We start from the raw sequence: 20486 nt of genomic DNA, 5'->3' as shown, positions 1-20486 counted from the left end.
CAGAGTAGGATAATAATGAAACATAAGAATACAGTTCTGAGTATTTTGGTGAGATCCCTTGGCAGTGAATATATGAAGATTTAATTGAAACAATTTCTGAACTGAGTTACCCCATGTATAGATAAAGTCTTTTTCATCCTGAAGTGTCTTTTAAAGTACCTATCATTAAAGTCCTGTTTATTTTATGCTGCTTTAAGTACCTTTATACAGATAAAAATACAGTTATAGCAGGGGATGTTAGAGCAATACACCAGCTCTATATGGACAAGGCCTTAAGTCAACCACTGCAATTACCTCACCAAGTGGTTGAATGAACGTGTTTTCTAAAATATCTTGTCAAAAAAAGGGCATATTTATAAGAATTTGGGACTGATTTCTCACCTAGTTTCAAGATTTATTTTTTAGATTATCAGGGTGCATCCACGTTTCTGAAAAGGCTTTTGTGACTGGGGTGTGGTACAAAAGGAGGCTACTCTTCAGGTCTCAGGGCAGAAGGGTAACTGTCCAGTTTCAGCTCCAGTTTGATGGTGTCCCCTTTGTGGATCTGACCTTCAAGCTGAGCTGCAGCCTTCTCCTCGGTGCCCCCATCCCCTCCTGCAGCAACCGGGGGGTTCTCGATGCAGGTCGGTTGGGGCTGCCTGTGAAGTGACCCATTACAGTGCCCTGTTCTGACAGAAACACCTTCCTCTTGCAACCAGAGACCATGGACAGCCCGTGCTGGGGGAAGCTGGTGCTGCCTGGCTGCCTGTGTGGTTTTCAATCCAATTTTAAATGTATCCCAACAGAGGGAAGTAATTCCGAGTGTGCAATTCCGCAACAGGCTAAGCTGATTGAAATCAGCCCTGTTGCAGCCCCTCTCCCCCTACCAGCCCCAGACCTGCATTCTCACTCCCTCCACTTGTTTATTCTTGCGGGATTCATTTTCTGCTGGTTTAGCTCCTGAGCAAAGTTATCGTGGGAACTGATAAACGTTGGTACAAGGGGAAGGGCAGGACTGGCAGTGCTGCCTTCATCTGTCACACATGGGCACGGATCTCTGCAGAAGGGGCTGCTCTTGGGTGGTGACCTGTAGTATTTGTCCCCCTTTTGCCTGTACCTACCTGCTTCACTCGACGTTTTCCTTTTGTGAGCCTAGACAGCACGTTCCAAGAGCACAACCTCAGCGTGCCTCTGCTCTGCAATCCAGAGAGACCAAATCCCTCCTCCTCCTTTTCTCAGCAGAGCACAAGCGCTGGGCTGAAAGCTCCTCTCCACCGGGACGACAAGTTTCCAGCGAGCTTTGGATGGCAGGGCGAGCAAACACCCGTCCCCCTGCAATATAAGGTACAGACGTCTCGGCTTGTGCAACACAGGAGCAGGGCAGAGCCAGTTTTATTCTTGCCTTTTTTGGATCTGCAGGCACCCGGCCCGAAGCAGGAGGGAGCCGGCTGGGGGACAGCACCGGTGCGATAGCACAGAAGGGAAAGAAAGTCGTGACAGTGCCGTATACCGAGGGTATCCCTGCTGGAGATCCGCTCCCCGCCTCGTAGCTCCGTCCATGTCGTGACCACGACAGACTCGGACGTCCCAGGCCAGCCCAGCTCCCTCCCCTCCCCGCCCTGCCCAGCTGCCGCTCCAGCAAATTCCCGAGCGACCACCCAAGGGAAGCAACATCCCGATCTGCTGCACCGGGAAGGTACCAACACCCCCCCCCTCCCTCCCTCCCTCCTTCCCACCCTCCCACCCACCCGAAAACTTTTCACCCGGGGCCACTCGCGATGCTGCTCCCCAGCGAATCCCCCCCCCCATCCATCCATCCATCCATCCATCCATCCATCCATCCGTCCATCCATCCCTCCATCCCTCGCCAGGAGGTCCTGCCCGGCTGCCCACCTTGGCGGCAGGGGGGGGCTGCGGGGCGGGCCCCCCCGGAGCCAATGGCAGCGACAAGGCGGGGAGGGCGAAGGGAGGCGGTGCCGGGGCCACAATAGGGGCGGCTGGAGGGCGGTGTGGGGAGCCGGGGAGCAGGGAAGCTGGGGAGCAGGGAAGCCGGGGAAGCCGGGGAGCTGGGGAGCACCTTGCGGCAGCCGGAAGGTGAGTCCTGCCGAGCCGGGATAAAGGGATTTTCCTCCCTTCTTTTGCAGCCGGGAAGTTTGCGAAGGGGTTTGGTGTTTTGTTAGTTGGTTGTGTTTTTGTTGTTCTTCCCCCCCCCCCCAACGTCTTTTAGGAGAGGGGTCCAAGCCTGGCTCCCCCCCCCCCCCCCACCCCCCCTGCTGCCTCGTCCCTCCTCCTCCTCCCCTCATTCATTTAACAAAGGGAGTTGTTTTCAGCACACCCGGGTTTTGCAGGCGGGGAGCCCTTTTGGGGCCGCAGGCACGGGGTCCCGGAGCAGAGGTTGGGCTGGGAATGGGGGGGGGGGAGGGGGGTGGGCTCAGCCCCGGAATTCCTGCTGGACACCCCGTCCCGGCTTCGGCTGGAGAAGCGGGTGGTTTGAGACAAACGCAAAGAATTGAGGAGCTGGACCCTTTGCTGGGCGATGGGGTGATGCAGCTCCGGGCTTTGTGTGGCTGATGGGCAGGGATGGAGAGGTGGGAGCGTGTCTTTTAACACCCCCCCCCCCCCCCCTTCCCCCCACCCCCGTCTGTGAGTGGCTTTTTTTTTTTTTTTTGCAGTTAAAGTGCTTAAAAACCAAGCTGAACTTTAGGATCGTGAGATCATTCAGGGACCTCGGGAGGTTTCCAGACCAGCCTTCTGCTCAAAAGCAGGGGCTTCTGCCTGGGGAGTGGGTAGCAGGGAAGGGCCATCGTCAGATGGGAGGCACCCCTGGGTGCTCTTGAATGCTCCTGGGGGCCCGAAGGAGAGGCAGCACCTCAGGGCTCGTGGGGTTCCTGGCTTCCACGGTGCACGGAAATGCCTCAATCCACAGCTCTCCCATGCCTGCAGCCTCTCCTGCTTGCTGCTTTTGTTACCTAGCGGGCTTAACACTCATCAGGGTTGGGAAGAGCTGGCTCCATCCCTGTGTGTGTGTGTGTCACGGTGCCTCTGCTCCTGCTGGGCAGGTCCGGCCTCACCTCCAGGAGTTCTTCTTAAGGAGCGAGATTTATAAACAGATGTCAAAGCCTGGCTCCTTGCTGGGGACCTGTTACCAGCTCTGAGGCATGTACTTTGTGCGGTGATTAAGTCGGAGATTATATATATTTATATGCATATATATGGATATACAAGAACAACTGTGAAAGCTGTTTAGTTAGGCAAGCTTTTCAAAGTGAAAGCTGGTGTTGTAGCTGGGTGAAATGGCTGTGTCGGGCACAGACGGAAGAGTGTTTGTTCTTTTTGCTTGCAGTTACTCTTTGTACAGTGACTCACGGATGCCTTTCACTGAACTACCCCCTCCCTCCCCCGCCCCTTCTCCATACCTGGAGTTTCCTGGTGTTGCACACATTACCTGGCAAAGCAGGGAGCATCTTCCCATCTGCTGTTCCAACGTCTCTTAGCGTGGGTGTGTTAATCGTGCTCACAGCTTTTTAGGATAAGGCTGGAAAACCTCCTCCTTGTGGAACACTGTGTGTGTGTGTGTCCTGGATGTTTAGAAATTGTTTTTCCCCCTCCTTTCCCTGTGGATAAGTCAGAGAAGCAAAGTTCATCTCTGCACCCAGAACAGAAGGTGAGGTGGAAATTGAGACAAATCTATTAAACTCTCCGTTGCCCCTGCCTTGTGCCACAGGACAGGGTTTGTTCTCAGCTGTAACAAAGCTGGAGCTCAAGACTGGACACTGATAAGCTGGGTGGGTATTTTGCCTTTATGAGTCCAGTGGGGAGGCACCAGGTTCTTTAAATGAAATGATGTAACTGCTATTCTTTGACTCAGAAACGAAAGCCAAAAATGAAACTGAAGAGCAAAATGCTTTTGGAGCCTGACAGAGGGAATGCTTTGGTTTTAGGGAATATTGTGTGCTCTGGGTGTTGCTCAGGAAAAAGGAGTAAGGAAATAGAAGGCTTTTGGTTCATGCTTTTCCATGCGTCGCAGGGATGTTAGAAGAAATGTATCACAAGTCCAGCAAAACTTCCACAAGTGAAAAAATATGGCTTGTTTATTGTGTTTCAAACTGCCTTGCTTGCACTGGATTAAAAACTGATGCTTTTTGTTTTGTTTGTTTGTTTGTTTTTTCCCTGAGAGGTCAGTGTTTGATTGCTGCTGATTCTTCTCTATCCTTTTCCACGACTGTGCAAACCTTTTCTCTCAGCTTTGACTACAAATGCATGAATGTCACACAGTTTATTAATGAGTGTTCTGTTTTTTTCTTTTCTTTTCTTTTTCTTTTTCTTTTCTTTTTCTTTTCTTTTTCTTTTTCTTTTCTTTTTCTTTTTCTTTTTCTTTTTCTTTTTCTTTTTTTTTCTTTTTCTTTTTTTCTTTTTCTTTTTCTTTTTCTTTTTCTTTTTCTTTTTCTTTTTCTTTTTCTTTTTCTTTTTCTTTTTCTTTTTCTTTTTCTTTTTCTTTTTCTTTTTCTTTTTTTTTCTTTTTCTTTTTCTTTTTCTTTCTTTTTCTTTTTCTTTTTCTTTTTCTTTTTCTTTTTCTTTTTCTTTTTCTTTTTCTTTTTCTTTTTCTTTTTCTTTTTCTTTTTCTTTTTCTTTTTCTTTTTCTTTTTCTTTTTCTTTTTCTTTTTCTTTTCTTTTTTAAATAGGAGTGAGGTGCAGTGTAGCTTCTTTCCTTCTTTCTCCCTTTTGTGCACCTGTCTTGCTTCCTCAATGTGGCAAGTTTTGTAATTTCAGAAGTTAATTCATATGGTCCAGTTCTCTGGTATTCTTATGTGTTCAGAACCACCTAGAGCTTAAATAGATGTTTTTTTCTGTAGCAAAATACAGAAATGATCCAGAGCTCCACCCTTAAAAGTGATCTGGGTTTATAGTCCATCCTGTCAGCAGCAGATAACCGAAGCAAACAGACTTTGTAAAGGATCTGAAAAACAACCACTCTTTGTGAGGAGGTACAAGAAACAGACTGAAACCAGGCAACTAAAAACAAAAGTCACATTTCCTTAAACTCTGGTCAATTGTTTGCCTTTTGACAGGTACAAGATATCTCTTGTTGGCTTTTTACAGTGGGAAGGCAAAAGAATATTATGTGCCAGAATTGTGTTGTGTAAGAGTCTTTTTCTATGCCAGACAAGGAACTGAAGTAATTTTTCTCAGTCTGATGCATTGGCCTGTAGAGGAACTGGGGAGAATGTAGATATGTTCTGCTTGATACTGAGGGCTTCCTCTTATGGAGGAAATAATTAGTCTAGTGTGTGGCTTTTCTTAGGCACTTGTGTAGCTCTCACCTGGAGGGAACTGCTTTGCACCCGTGCTCCCAGAGGTGGGAATAGCTGGGTCCATTCCCTTTGGAGGCAGCAAAACTGGGACTGTCAGCAGATGCTCACTCATGTGGCACATAAGTCAGTGTGATCAGTTCTTCCCTTCTGAGCATGAGGCATGTGATGCTCTTCAGGAGTGAATAGCTTAAAAAGGTCTGACGCTGCTTATGCTAACCAGGTTTTTACTTACCTAAGGCCAAGCTTGACATTCCTGAACTTGGGTGGGGCTGTTCACAGCAAGTGGAGATGTGGACAGTTGGTGCTACCACTGGTGATGAGGGCTCCTGACTTTACAGGGGGGGAAGCTTACATGTGTCCTGTCCCTCCTCAGAGCTACAGACAAAGTCTTTGGGTCTGTCTGCTTTCCAGCACATGGCACTGGGGTGCACGTCCCAGTTTCAGGATCCTCCATGGGATTCACTTGATGAAAAAAACATAAATGCTCAGAGCTGAACAAGTCACCCCAGACTCCCAGTATGATCAGTAGGGAGGAAAAGGTTCCCTTGGGGTGTGGTACCTATTGTCCAGTAGGTGTTTTAAAATAGGTCAGAGAGGTGCACTGTGAAAATGCTGATACCTCTCTGTAGTCACCCTGGTCTCCTCTGCCTCCCATGAGTGGTGTGGTACCTGGCAGCAGGTACCTGAGAGGAGCTGCAGGCAGCAGGGCTTGCAAATCTCTTGGCCAAAGAACTGTTGTACAGCTTTCACAAGTTCCCTTCATTTTAGCACTTGTTTTCTTGGGGTGGGGCAAGGGGAAACAAAAAAGCCACCTGATTAAGAGCATTTCCAGGGGAATTTGAAGAAAATGTGGAAGTATTCAGTTGTGGTTTATGTACTGATATGCTTCTGGTGAATTAGTGTTCCAGCTTCTGCTCATCCAGCTAATGATGGCCTCTCCCTGTCTTGTGTCTCGTCTGAGATGCAGGTTAAACAGTAACTTTCCTTCCATGGTTTCTTTCCTTCTTGCAACCTGTGCTCTTTGGACTGATATATAGCTAGTTTATTTCACCCCTAAGCTGATAAAACTCCCTTCAAGTCATTCTATTTCCTACTTCCTGTTTAGAACCACTGAAGTGGTGGCAAATTAGGCATCTTTTTATCATCTGAGGCTTTAAAAAAAAAAAAAAAAGGAGAAAAAAAGTGTAATGGATTAGAAGAAAGGTCCTAATTTGGGAAGTAGTAACCAAATTGACTTCCTGAAAAAAAAAAAAAATTACCTACAATAGCCCTTTGTGATCCAAATTGCCCTGGGAGAGGCAAAGCACATGTATTGTGTCAGCCTTGAAGGATGGGACATCTAACTGTGAACACCCCCTTGATCTAGGGGGGCCTGTAGCTGTGGGGTCACAAGCGAGTGAAGTGGCAAGTAGGTGCTGCACACAGGTGGGGCACAGAGCCTGGTTTTCTGCCTTCTGTTCTTATCTTTTTCTTGCATAAAGTAAGTGCATACCTGTAATCTAAATGGAGAACGTGGGAGGAAAGTAATTACTGTTTATATCATTTTTGGCTGGGCCAGTTGTCCAGGTATCTCCTGCTCTTAGGAGCTTGATCCATGTGTGCCTGCCTGTGGTTTACAGCTGATGGCATTTGATGGCTTCAGACATGGCAGCAGAGAGAAGGAAAATCAAATACAAAAAGGTTAGGACACAGTTTGGCAGAGTGGCTTGCTAAGGTGTCACGGCAGCATTTTGGGACTTTGAGTTCCTTTCTCTAAGAATCAGTCAGGCCTTGAGCTATCAATTCTGGTAATGACTGTAAGTGGCACACAAGTATTTTAGATCATGCCTCTCTTAAAAAACAAAGCCCATTTCTCTGGGCTTATGTTCTATTCGTGAAATAGGAGCTGGAGTGAGACATATTTCTACTTGAGCTGGTGGTTTGCTTCATGTGGTTTTTCTCCTCATTTACATATAGAAAGCTTAGTGTAATGTGAAATACCTTATCACTCTTTTAGCATAAATAGTTTCCAATAGAGATTATTTTCTGCACCTGTACTCCCAAATGCACATTCTCTGCTGATGTTGAAATACTAGTGACTTGGCCTCTTTACCCAAACTCCTTTGTAGAAGGAGTAGAGAAATGATTGCTTTTGTAAGACTTGGATTTAATTTCCCCAGCTATCTGTAAGTGAACATTCTGCAGTTTCACCAACAAGTTCAACTTCAAGGCTCCATGCCAGGATGAATCCATCATTTGCCTTTAGTAGGTACTTCAAGAATGTCTTGTTTCAGTTGTGCTTTGGGGAGGCTAGAAGTCAAAGCTGAACGTAGAGTTCATGTGCCTCCACAGTTCAGCTTTTCCTTCATCCCCAGCAGGTCTGATTCCCCTCAGCAGCACCAGGCAGGAATATTCCAACCCCCCTTTCCCAATCCTGTCTGTACTACTGGAGCTGTTGGATTCATTTCAGCCCAAGCCCCCGTGCTAACCTCCATGTGTGATGCAGCCTGTGTTTGAGGCCATTACTGAGCTCTGTAACCCCAACATGTGTTGGAGGGGGAAAATGAGGCCAGGCTCATAACGCATCCTTGGCTTTTCTAATTCTTTAAACTGTTCACCTGAGTCTAAATTCTGGTGCCCTCTCGTAATAGAAGGTAGATTTTGGTCTGAACAATGGGGAGAACTTTGTAGAGAAGGGATGATGGTTGGACTGGATGATCCCAAGGGGCTTTTCCAACCTGAATGGTTCTGTGATTCTATGATTTAACAGCTGCAAAGACCAGGGAGTGCACAGCACGAAAAGGAATCAGCAGCAAAAGGACACATCAGGATTTGAAGTGCAATATGAAGTCATTAAAATTAATAAGACAATTATAAAACTCCCATTACATTTTGCACTTCTTCTGGAAATAGATCCATTTATATGTCCTTATCCTTTCAGGCATACCTCACTCAAGATAAATTGTAGTGTCATTTTTCTTTACAAACCACAGAATGTGTTAATTCTTAGTGGAGTCCAAGTTTGTTTGTGTTTTTATTTATGTAGCAAAGCACTGGTTTTAATAGACCATTGTTTTTAATAGACTGGAAGACATAGTCATAGCATGATGTACTAAAAAGTTGCTTTAATTGAGAGTGATCCAAATTAGTGCATAACTGAGCTAATGTTGCTGCAGTTAGAGTAAAAAATTAAAAGGCAGTTATTCACATATTGGCTAATTTTCAGCAAATCAGATAAATTTGTGTTGTTTTTTTTTTTTTTTAAAAAAAACATATAGAGGTGAAAACCTTTGATTCAAGCTCAGGAGCTCAAGGAACAAGTTTGTGCAAGGGGGTGTTGGTTCATGAGAAGGAACGTGTCACATTTTTTTCCTGATTCTTCAGAAATATGTATGTGGCCTCCATAACACAGAAATGTGATTTTCAGGCTCTAATGACCTTGTGGAACCTTAAATGACTTAAAGTTGGATTTCCAACGTGAACCTCTATGCTTTACTGAGTATTGTGCTTCGTTAAATGATATCTTTAATAAAGGATTTTCTTGAGAGGGTTTGAGCCACTGGTCTCATGGCACTTCTTGCTGACATGAGAAATTGCTCTAGGAATCCTCAGTTTCCATGCAAGAGGGAGGAAAAGACATAAAACAAAGATCCTGGTATGATTATTAGGTGGATGGCATTTAGGGATGTCATCACTGCTGATTCTTTTTTTTCCACTGAAGTTTGATTGGATTTCCTTACCACACTGCCCAGGAGAGCTAACTCTCCAGTTTAACCATAACCTGTTAACCACAAGCTTAGAGGTTACATCCCTGTTTTGCTCTGCCATCCTGCTCTTCTTCAGTCCTGCTTTGGAATAAGATGGGAATTCAATTTCAGTGTTGCTTCTTTGGCATCATGATTGCAGAAGATAAAGGAAAAGCTCTGGGAGCTGAACTCCAAGGGCTGGCCTGGAAATGAGTAGTGATGATATTCCATAACCTTTCAGCTGACTCACCCCCTTTCTGATAATTGAAGGAATTGGTAAGGTCCTTTGATAAAATGTCTGCATGTTGTGGGTGTGCTTTAATGGTGTTTGAGGCTTTCTGTTAAACTCCAAGATTCTGGAGATGTGAAAGCTATGCAAAAAATCTGTGCCATATAAAGGAGACTTCTCCCACTCCTCTCTGTAGAAAGAAATGACAGAATTTGATCCAAGTGTGCCTTGAAGACTTGGATAATGAGATCTAAGCTTTGGTTTGAGCCTCCAGTTCCTAATTTATTTATTTATTTATTTATTGGGGGGAAGGGGAAGTGAGGGTATCTACTGTCAGTTATTATTGTTATTCCCCCAAATCACTGAAGTCTTCACTGAGTAGCCTTGCAGAAAGACAGGGAAGTTGTGAGGGGAGGGAGGAAAGGGAATTGCAGCACCAGAGACAAGTATTGTGTCAGTTAATGTTGATCTAATAAATTAAAAAAAAATTCTGTCTCTTAATTTCTGGCTCATCAAATTTCTTGTTGTTGCATCAGCCTGTATATCTTGATAATAAAAGTGTCTAGTAAAAATTGCAGTCTCTTACATGTGTGTATCTTCTAAATTCTCTGTAATTTTGACTCCCTTGGTAGTAGAGGGAATGATTAAAAAGACTGCACCAAACCCACAGAAAGCAGCAGGAGTCTCATCCCCTACCAGGCCAGTGCCAAAAGAGTCTGAAAGAGTGGGACTAGAACCACTTTTCCAGGCCTGCTTTAATCCCTTGCTTATGTTCCTCAACCAGATTTTGAAGAGTATGGACAAAATAAAACTGACACTGTTGTTTTGCTGGAGCTGGAACCTCCAATGTCAGACTGGAGTCCTTCTTGCCATGTCTGGGAGCCCTGACAGTTGCACTAACATAAACTTGCAGTGTGTATGTGTGTGTGAACTAACTTTTGTGTTCTTCCTGTTTGTTTGGCTTCTCTGCCTACCTTCCTTCCTTCCATCTCCCAAAGCCTTTCTTGTTTATTTTCCTTTTGCCTTCCTACAGAAACACTGTTCATCTCCTGCCTAGTTTTACTTTCCCTGGCCATCCCTAAGATTGATGAGAAACAGAGTCCTCATTCATCTGTTATCCTGAAGATACTGGGCAAACCCAGATGAGCAGCAGGGGAGGTAAAATATTTTGTCATCCACTCCAGGAAGAGGCAAACTCTTCAGGGCTTGGGAGGAGGATGAAGACTGGATAGGGGAAGAAATTTTAAAGTCATTAATTGCCTTCTTCTCTGAAGGGGACAGTTTTGCTGATGAGGTATCTGGAAATACTTAAATGTGTAGCTTTTATTTAGAAAAGGCTGATGAGATGAGGGTAGGGCTGGGAATGGCAAAAGCAGCAATTTCTTCAAGAAGAAAAAGGAAGAAAACCCCTCAACATTCTTTCAGGCCTCTCCTGAAAGCCAGAAAGTAGAACACAACTAGTGAACCTTTCTGTGTAGGCTGCCTTTAAGTGGAGGCAGACATCACAGGAGGTGTTTGAATTCTAGGTTCAATAAGGCACATCCTTCAGTTAGAGGAGGCAAAACAGTGTCATTTCGTTAGAATTCAAAGCCAGTGTCTAAATGCCTCAGTGACTTGTCACCAAGTGACTCACTGCACTGTCAGAGTAAGACTTCTGGCTTTCACATGGAAGTTAAGTTGCTGAAACAGTGTCTGCCAGCTCATCTTAACAGTCCCTCCTCCCAGACTTGTCTCCAATTTGCTCGTGGGGGGCACAGGGCAGGAGAAGAAGGCAAGGGTAGGTTGCATGATCAGAAATCTCATTGCCTCTTCCTTGTAAATGTTTGAGGGCCAGGTTTTTTTTCATTTGTTCTGTCTATCTGAAGTGTGTCCCTGAGTTGCAAAAGAAAAAACATTCAGAAGTGATGAGCTGGCCATGCTTGTAAGAATTTAGTAATGTGCTTGCTCCAGCCAAAAAAGTCTTTCCTTGCATGCAATGTGTTCTTTTGAAGTTATTGGCTACTTTTAAAAAATGCCAATGTTGAAATTATCTCAATTTGAGTTCCTTTACCTCCTGCAGTTCATTAGGGGATAAGCAGGATCATGTGTTGTTTTTTTTTTTTCTTTGTTTAATTCACATGATCAATTTTATTTTAGATGCACTTTGGCTCTTAAAAAAAAAAGCAATCCTTTCTAATACTAGGTACATCCTGCAAGAGCCTTTCCTGCCTTCTGATTCAATACTTATTCATCCTGGGACCTAGTCCAAATGCCACCAACAGTGCTGTGTGGGGCTTTTTTTTGTTTATTTCAACAGTTTCATTACATGCTGACAGGCTGCAGCATTAACTGCATCAGTGTGCAGTTCAGGAGGTGATGGTCAGGGAGATAAGAACCTCACCTGAGCAGCAAGAGGCTCCCTGCTCTTAACATCACACCTGTTTTGTCAGCAAGGTTTAAGTTTAGTGTTCCAGTGTGATGTAGCTGATGATGATCAGTTGCTCTTTGAATTCCACCTGGCTGTTTTGGCTCAGTATCAAGGAGCAGTGACTTCAACAAGGTGGTCTCATCCAACATGGGGTGTGGTTGTGTTTGGTTTTGAAGACTTGAGATTTTGTTCCACCTGCACTTCCTCTAGTTATAGGTAAATCATCTGAAATCCAATGGGATGAGCATGTGTGATCCCTGTGGTCTGTCTTCCACCTTCCTCATGAATTCTTGTGCTTCCCTTCTGTGGTGGGGCTCCTGTTTTTGTTCCTTCCACTGGGATGTGAGTGGGGTGAGCAGTGGAAGGCTGCTGTCTTAAGCATGACCTGTGCTAGTTTCAGCATAAAGTCTGTTGGACCTCTCTGTGAGAGCTCTAATCCTAAATTCCTAATGAACTAACTACAAATTTTGAAGGAAAGAGTCTGTGGTTGACTCTGCATTCTTGTTGACTAACAGATGAGAAGCTTCTGTTTGCTTTTTTTTGTTGTTTGTTTTTCAAAGAAAGCCCAAACAGTCACCCCCCATCAGAACTACAAAGCAAGGACGTGGCTGTTGGCAGCTGTTCTCCTTTTGATGTGGTCCACTCAAAACTAATATCAAAAGTTATAACTCTGAACTTGCATTTTCTTGGAGACCGAATGCATGATGAAAGGGCAGGAGGGTTCTCTCTCCACCTGCTGGGAGCACCCTCTTTGCTTGAGTGTTTCTGGGAGGCTGTGATCGGGGGGGGAAGCTTGACACAGCTGAGCTCCCCGTGGCACGCAGCCATCCAAAGGCAAGGGTGCTTTTCCCTCTCAGCACTTGGCTGTGAGCTGACCTGGCAGAAAACTTCACAGAGCAACGTGAGTGAATTTAGTTGTGGTGTAGTATTAAAGATCCTGGAGCTCTCTGTAGGTTTGGAACCTGGGTGTAAGGACTTGAAGACTTCAAGCTAGGTCTGATGGTTTCCCAGGGTTAGTTCACAAGTAAGTGCCTTTTTACTCTAGAAAGATTTGTCATCGTGGTACCAGAATTTTATTTTGGTTAGTTTCTTTCTACCTTCCTCTGTCCCTGAGCTCTCTGAACCTCTAGCACTTGCCTGGTCAGCTCCTGCTGGACCTGCTTATGCTCTGTATCTGAAAGCACTTGGGACAAAATGGGTTGTGACTCCTCTCTAACTCATTCTGTCTTTAGTACATATATTTGGAATAAAGAGCCTGACAGAGAATCACAATGGAATCATGTTTCTCCTGGCTTCCCTTGTTGAGATATTCTGGATCTTCCTTTGATTCAGTGTGGAAGCACAATGCTTGCAGTCTGCCAAGCTGCAAGGTCTTCCATGCTTTGCCTGATGGGTTCATCTGTCAGTGTAGCAGAGCACTTAGGGGATTTTCCCACCACTTACCTGCATAATAATAACCATACAGAGTTTTTGTAAGCATTACATGTCTTCCTGTACTCTTGAAAAGATGATTCACAATTGAAAGGATATTTTCCCCAGATGTCCACTGCCCCCAGACTTCTTGCTGGAACTATAGTTGTAATCCAAGGCAGAATTAAGTTGCTAGTGCTGCTGCCAGTCACTAACATTATTAAATAATGCTTCTGTTTTGCTGTGCCTCTTCCACCTTGCAGTTCATAGTTGAGGGGCTCTAAGTGCAGTAGTCATCTCCTATACAAATGCTCCTGGCATGTGGATGGAAGTGATGAGATTCCATGTTGCTTTCCACCTAAACATTGCCCCTAAAGGCTCACAGTGAGCATTAAAACTACTGTGCTGGGGAGGTAATGTGCTTTCTTCTGTCATGCAGGTGCAAAGGGCAAACACAGAAGTGACAGGAACAGGGAGGAACAGGAAAACACCTTTGGGTAAAGCCTAACGTCCCTTTAGGTGGGAACACCTTGAAATACAGACAGAAAGACTTGGGCAATATTTGTGCCTTAGAATTCACAGCCAAGGCAAAAACAAGGTGAGAAACTTTGATGTTGTCAGGAGCTGTGCAGCAGGTACTGGGGAAGATCTGCTGAGCATGAAGGAACAAAAAGTTGTGGTTTGGGTGTTTTTTCTTTGTTTGTTTGTTTTATTTTTTTGGTGACCTGGGGGCATAACTCTCTCCGTAGCCTGTGAGTTTCAGTGGGAACACTCAGGGACTGTCTTAGCAGCACTTGGAGCCTAACCTTGAGAACAAAAAGTGGAGTGTTTCATGTGGTTGCAGACTGAAAGATGTGGGAAGGCATCTAGTGGGAATCCAGAAAGCGCGTGGGCGCTTGATTCCCTCGGAAACTGTTGGGATTTGGCACCTAAGCTGGTGAAGTATTTTTAAAAACTCTTAAATATCTTTCAGAAAATTGGGTCTGATGTTGCCAATGAGTGTGAGGGGTGGAGGGATCTTTCTTTCTTTCTTTCTTTCTTTCTTTCTTTCTTTCTTTCTTTCTTTCTTTCTTTCTTTCTTTCTTTCTTTCTTTCTTTCTTTCTTTCTTTCTTTCTTTCTTTCTTTCTTTCTTTCTTTCTTTCTTTCTTTCTTTCTTTCTTTCTTTCTTTCTTTCTTCCTTTCTTCCTTTCTTCCTTCTTCCTTCCTTCCTTCCTTCCTTCCTTCCTTCCTTCCTTCCTTCCTTCCTTCCTTCCTTCCTTCCTTCCTTCCTTCCTTCCTTCCTTCCTTCCTTCCTTCCTTCCTTCCTTCCTTCCTTCCTTCCTTCCTTCCTTCCTTCCTTCCTTCCTTCCTTCCTTCCTTCCTTCCTTCCTTCCTTCCTTCCTTCCTTCCTTCCTTCCCTCCTTCCCTCCTTCCTTCCCTCCTTCCCTCCTTCCTTCCCTCCTTCCCTCCTTCCCTCCTTCCCTCCTTCCCTCCTTCCCTCCTTCCCTCCTTCCCTCCTTCCCTCCTTCCCTCCTTCCCTCCTTCCCTCCTTCCCTCCTTCCCTCCTTCCCTCCTTCCCTCCTTCCCTCCTTCCCTCCTTCCTTCCTTCCTTCCTTCCTTCCTTCCTTCCTTCCCTCCTTCCTTCCTTCCTTCCTCTCTCTCTTCCTCTCTCTCTCTCTTCCTCTCTCTCTTCCTCTCTCTCTTTCCTTTTCTGAAGTAATCGCTGCCTTTGATGGTTGCTACTTTCTAGCAGTTAAACAAGGAGGAAATGGAAGGAAAGCAACAGAAATGACTTTGGGGCTGGAGGGACTGACGTGAAAGGGAAGATGAGAGTTATATGCTTGTGTAGTTTTATAATAGGAGAAGGAGGACAGGAGTGTTTATAGGCTTCTAAAGGCTCTAAATGCCAAGAAGCAGAGGGTGCGGAAGAAAAACTGTTTTGGTCTCCACTCTGCAAGTGCCTGTGCAGGCAGGTACCTTCATACACAGCTTCATCTGAAAGGATCATTTTCATTCAAGTAGTGAGGCTTATGGGACCTGCTGGGGAGAAACAGAAACACTGGCAGCAAGAAAGGTGCCTGCTTTGGTTCTTCAGTTGGGGTAAGACTTTTACATCTGCAGCTGTTTGCACCTCAGCTGGTTTAGCATCTATCAGTGTCATCACATTGCACTGAAGTTAATTTTCCATTTGTGCCAGCCTTTCTCATCAGGAGGAGCCCAAGCAGAATCTCCACTTAAGGCCGCAATAGCTCCTGTCCCAAACTTGCATTGTAAGTTCTTGAATCTCCACCTTGTGTTAATGCTGAGCTGGCTACCATGGAGACACAGCTGAATCTGACTGATTTCTTTGTGCTATCTGAAACCTCCACCAGGAAGGAAAGGCAGGGTGACAGCCATGCCAGGGCACAGGTTGGTATGAGGAGGAGAGGAGGGACAGCAGGCAGGCAAAACAGTCTGTCTTGGAACCACTCTTCTGAAATGAACTTTGTTTTAGAACTTTCTTTTTTTGAATAGAACCATAAAACGGTGAAGGTTGGGAGGGACCTTGAAGACCATCAGGTCCCAACCCCCCTGCCATGAGCAGGGACACCTCCCAGCAGCCCAGGCTGCACAAGCCTCATCCAACCTGCCCTTCAACACCTCCAGGGAGGGGGCAGCCACAGCTTCTCTGGGCAACCTGTTCCAGTGCCTTCCTGCCCTCATGGGGAAGAATTTCTTCCTGATGTCTGACCTCAATCTCCCCTCTTTCAGTTTAAACCCATCACCCCTTGTCCTGTCACTGCCCTCTCTGGTGAAAAGCCCCTCCCCAGCTTTCCTGGAGCCCCTTCAGGTACTGGAAAGGCACAACAAAGTCTCTCCAAAGCCTTTTATATCCATTAAGACATAAATATTATATACATTAGGATATAATCCATTAGCATTAGGGTACTCTTGGGGAGTGCTTGATGACAAAGGTGTAAAAAGGTTACTTGGAGTTGATAAAGCCACAGCAGAGAGTATCAGGTCTGAACTGCTGGAGATACTGGGAACATTGCTGCACCAAGTGCACTTTCTGTAGCAAATAGATCAGAGAATCTAATTTGAGATAAATATAAAAGGCAAAATCAGACTGAATAAATAGCTAAAGGTTAATAATCACTAGGCCTGGATGGTGTTCAACCAAGGGTCTTGAGGAACTTGAATGTGAAACTGCAGGACTGCTGGCCAGGCTGTGTCATTTATCCCTGCAGACAGCCACTGTGCCAGAGCACTGGGGGGGTTGCCAGTGCAATTCCCATCTATAAGAAGGGCTCTTGAGGGGATCCTGGGAACAGCACAACAGAGAGTCACGCTACCAGGCATGGACAGGTCTGTAATAAGGATCTCTGAAAATGCAGATCAGTGTTAACTGTTGGGAAGGAGTCAGTGTGGCTTCTGAAAATGAAGATCCTGCTGCCTTACCCCACAGAGTTCTGTGGGCTGTCAGTAAGGAAGGGTTCAAGTGGATGCAATATATTTGGGTTTTCAGAAAACTTCTGCCAAGAACTTAAGCTCCTACAAGTTTGGAGGAAATGTTCTTTTTACAGTTTGAAAGCCACACACATAATAGGAAGTAAAAAAATGGGGGCTGATTTCACTTTTCAGGATGGAGATGGAAGCATCGTTGCAGTAGCAACCAAAAAGGCCTCAGCAGGAAAGGGCTGAAGGGTATGATTTTGCTTCAGTATAAATGGTTGATGCACCCACACCTTGTGTGAGGGCTCCAGAGTCATGTTGCAGAAAGGCAGCTGGAAGGGTCAAAGAGATGGGCTTGCCTTCCAAGGAGGAGCTAAAACAGCTGGAACTCTTCCCTTTGGGAAGCAGAAGAGGAATGTGGGTGAGGTTGAAATGGTGAAGCCAGCAGGTAAAGCTGAATATGAAACATCCATCAGCTCCCGTGCTATTGCAATGAGGGAACTTCTGATAAAACAAGATAAGCTTTGATTTTAAACCAGATGAAAGAGCATGCTAGGGCAGTGGAGAAGTGGTGCTTGTGGCCTCAGAATACGTAGAACCTGGGGACAGGCTCTGCAGCTCCCACCCATGCAGGGCAAACCCCACCTGCATTGCCTTTGCCAGAGAGTCTGTGTGACCCTTCCTTGCCCCAGGGCTATTCTCTGCAGCTTTTCATAGGAAGTGATTATTCAGGTGGCTGCCAGGTTTGACACTCCCTTCTGTGAGCTATGAGATAGTTTTGGTTTTGTGTTGGTGCTTTTTAGTTTGGGGTTTGTTTTTGTTTTGTTTTTTAAATTATAAGTGACTTATGGCTCATAGAGGTGCTTTTTTTAAAAAAATATTTTTTTAAAATGCTGTCTTCAGCAGGGTGTGCATGTGAACTTTGTTTTAATTAAGGGTGAGGAATCTGTTTTGCATAACTCTATCCCAGATTCTCATGAGAGAGCGAAAACAGCCCTGAGGGACTGATGAAGAGGCCAGCAAAATTGGTTGCTTCACTGATGATGGGCCTGATTCTGATCTCTCTTAGATTCTCTTTACCTGTGGGACTTGCTCCAGGCTGGCTGACAACCAGGGGGACCGAACCAATACAAAGGGACTGGCTCCTCCTAGCTTCTTTTTTTGGGCCACTCATTTGTGGTTCTGGGCAAGCACAGGGGTGACGGTTGCCGTCCTGCCTGAAGTTGTTGTTCCTGGAGTGGGAATAGCCAAATGGGGTGTGAATCTGCTTCCAAGCCACGTCTGAGGTAGCATCAAGCCAACTTCTACTACTGTGCCCAGTGCCAGGGTATTATATTGAGACATTTGGTTCACCATCTCCTTGGAACAGGAGTGATATCAAAGCATGGAGCCCACCAGCCAGCCGAGTTGCTTTGGATTTAATAGTGGGATTGGGTCAAGGTGGTTCTCTCAGTCTTTAAGAGTGAAAGCAAATTGCACTCCAAGTCCCAAATGAACCTTTTGGAGGTGGTTGTCTCATTCTTGGCTTTGTTTTTAAAATATTATCAATGAAAATATTATTTCAGTTGTAAAACTTGAAAGGGACAGGGAGTAGATGAGTAAAATGTTTCTGTACCATCAAGGAGGGAAAATCCAGGGTGTGTGCATGTTGTGTTTTTTTTTTTTTCTCTTAAGAAGGAAGAAGTGATATATGTGTTAAAGCTCAATGATTGTAGTACTGGAAGCAGGGCACATAAAGAAAAGATGTCTTGTAAATGAAAGAAGATCTCTTGTTTTTTTCAAAACTTTTGTTTTGAAAACCAAACCGCAAACTCTGTGAAGATGCTGGTGAATTGTATGAGTCACACCTGGCATGTTGATAGCATCTGTTGCTTGTTTACAGTGGCCAAAGTGAGCATCCCTCTCAGACAGTCTCAGGTACTGGAGGTAGTTTTACTGCCCTGTTATCAACATCTCAGTGTGATGTTAAACTGTTGGTAGACTGCACAGTTGTGACCTGGTGGTGTCCTGCTGGACCTGGTGGTGTCCAGCAATTATTTTTTCTGAAGCCAAAACCCTGGAGAGGCTGGGCATGTCTGTTTATTGCCTCTAGGGATACAAGGACATATATCTTTCCTTTTTACTATGTTAAGCCAGGCTCAAACACTGATGCCACTGAGTGAGGTCCATGATGCTTTTTGTTAAACCTCTGTTCTCTGCCCTGACACCTGTCTCCAGAGAGTGTCTAGAAATTTGAGTTCTCTTGTCCACATAAGTACATGAATCAAAGGATGGTTTTGATGCTCAACTCTTCTTGTTTACTGAAGCAGCAGTTCATGAAAGTGTTAAGGTTTTAAAATGGATGGGAAGCAACTGGTGGTGCTGGGGCTTTACAGTTGTCCACAGCTGATGGTCCTCTGCTGTCTGTCTGCTATGAATGGAGGAATCCTTTTGGAGGAGCAGATTGGCAAAGAGGTGGGACAAAGATAAGCAGTAAATCTGAGAGTACACTGAGGGCTTTAAGTACCTCAGACTGCAGAGAAATTCCTGATGGTGAAATGGTTTTCTGAGACAGAGGCCTGACGTGCAAATCCCCTCCATGGCATTGGTGCTCAGAACAACACCACCATAAGCTTTGCCAGGAGCAGAGATCCAAATATCTGCTTCATTCCACTTGTGCCCTTCAGTGAGTAGGGTGAAGTGTTGTAATCACTTGACAGTTTGAACCAGCAACAAACTTAGGAGAGTTTGTCCCTGATGTCCCTGACCAGGGAAGCTGAACAGGAGATGGGTAAGGATGGCAGAGCCCTGCCAGTTCTGCCCTCTGAGCTGTCTGCCTTCTGAGTTGTGGCACCAGAGCCAGCAGCTTCTTTCTGCCTGGCAGCCTGTCCCAGCAGGCAGGTCCCTGATCTCTGCCTTGCTCAGGAGTCGCTTGCAAAAAAACTTTGGAGGGTGGAAAAATATAAACCCCAGAACCAGAGCAGAACAAGAGTCTGGAAACCTGCATGGTCCTTCTCCTCTGCTGTAAACTTGTGTGACCTTTCCCAGCTCTCTTAAACTATGTCCTCAGTTTATACACAGGTAGAGGAGCTATTGTGCACTGTCAGGCATTCTGTGCTGCACAGCTGTTGGTCCTTCCTCTACATTAGTAGCATCTTGTTCACTGAGTAGTGTTTTATGCAGGGATGGATTTCTGTGCATCGTTTATAGAAAAAGATCCTGACATTTCCTGAGCCTCTAGTGTAGGCAGAAAGAGTTGGCTGAGGGGGCACAAACACAGAATCATTCTGGTTGGAAAAGACCTTTTAATATCACTGAGTCCAACCACAACCTAAGTCTACCAAGTCCAATGTTTAAACCATGCTCCTAAGCACCACATCTGTATGTCTTTTAAACACCTCCAGGGATGGAGACTCAACCACCTCCCTGGGCAGCCTGTTCCAGTGTTTAATTACCCTTTCAGTGAAGAATTTTTTTTCTAATATCTAATCTAAACCTCCCCAAGGGGAGGGGCAGGGAAGGGTCAGAGGGGAAAGGAGTATTACCCATTTCTGCAGAAACTCTTGCTAATTTTCTCTTCCAAAGCTATTTTGGGGTGTTTCTTTATTCTGAATGAATTGTGTAGTGAAACAGCAGATTGTTGGTTCTTTCTGCAAGCTGCACAGATGAGAAGATGCTTAAATACGTAAGCCATAAGCAAAGAAGTGAGAACATCCTAAGGAGTAAGATGAACTGTGATGCTTTCAGGACTTCTACACAGCTGTCCAGTGATGGGTGAAGTGAGATTTTGCCTGCACAGATCTCCCAAATCTCAGTACTTCGAGTTTTACTTTGTTTTCTTTGGCTCCAGAGACAGCCAGTGTCTGGAGCTGAGGCACTCTGGTCCTTTGCTTAGTGTCCCTAAAAGACCTGAGAACTTAGCCAAGCTTTTGGGCTTGAAAGAGATGAGCTGTGTAGCTTGAATTGCAAGTGGGTGCCTCTAGTTCTGGGAGGCTGCAATGACTGCAACCTTTTGAAATCTTGTTCAAAC

General features: G+C 45.2%; 1 protein-coding gene across 7 annotated transcripts in view; it reads left to right on the top strand.

The window, feature by feature from the left end:
* Positions 1-1027: 1027 nt before the first annotated feature.
* PAK1 (p21 (RAC1) activated kinase 1) overlaps positions 1028-20486 on the top strand; it is an 81050-nt gene continuing 61591 nt past the window's right edge. For 2 of the 7 annotated variants that reach the window (XM_051608729.1, XM_051608724.1), the window contains exon 1: positions 2021-2073. The gene's annotated coding sequence lies outside the window, so the exon portion shown is untranslated. Of the gene's footprint in view, positions 1676-2020; positions 2074-3607; positions 3644-10297; positions 10404-20486 lie in introns of those variants that run through there. The other 5 variants (XM_051608727.1, XM_051608725.1, XM_051608731.1 and 2 more) reach the window with 5 other exon arrangements.

This window comes from Apus apus, chromosome 1 (genome assembly GCF_020740795.1).
Source record: "Apus apus isolate bApuApu2 chromosome 1, bApuApu2.pri.cur, whole genome shotgun sequence".
NCBI lineage: Eukaryota > Metazoa > Chordata > Aves > Apodiformes > Apodidae > Apus > Apus apus.
Note: the sequence above shows the minus strand (reverse complement) of the source record. Positions and strands in the feature narration are given on the sequence as shown.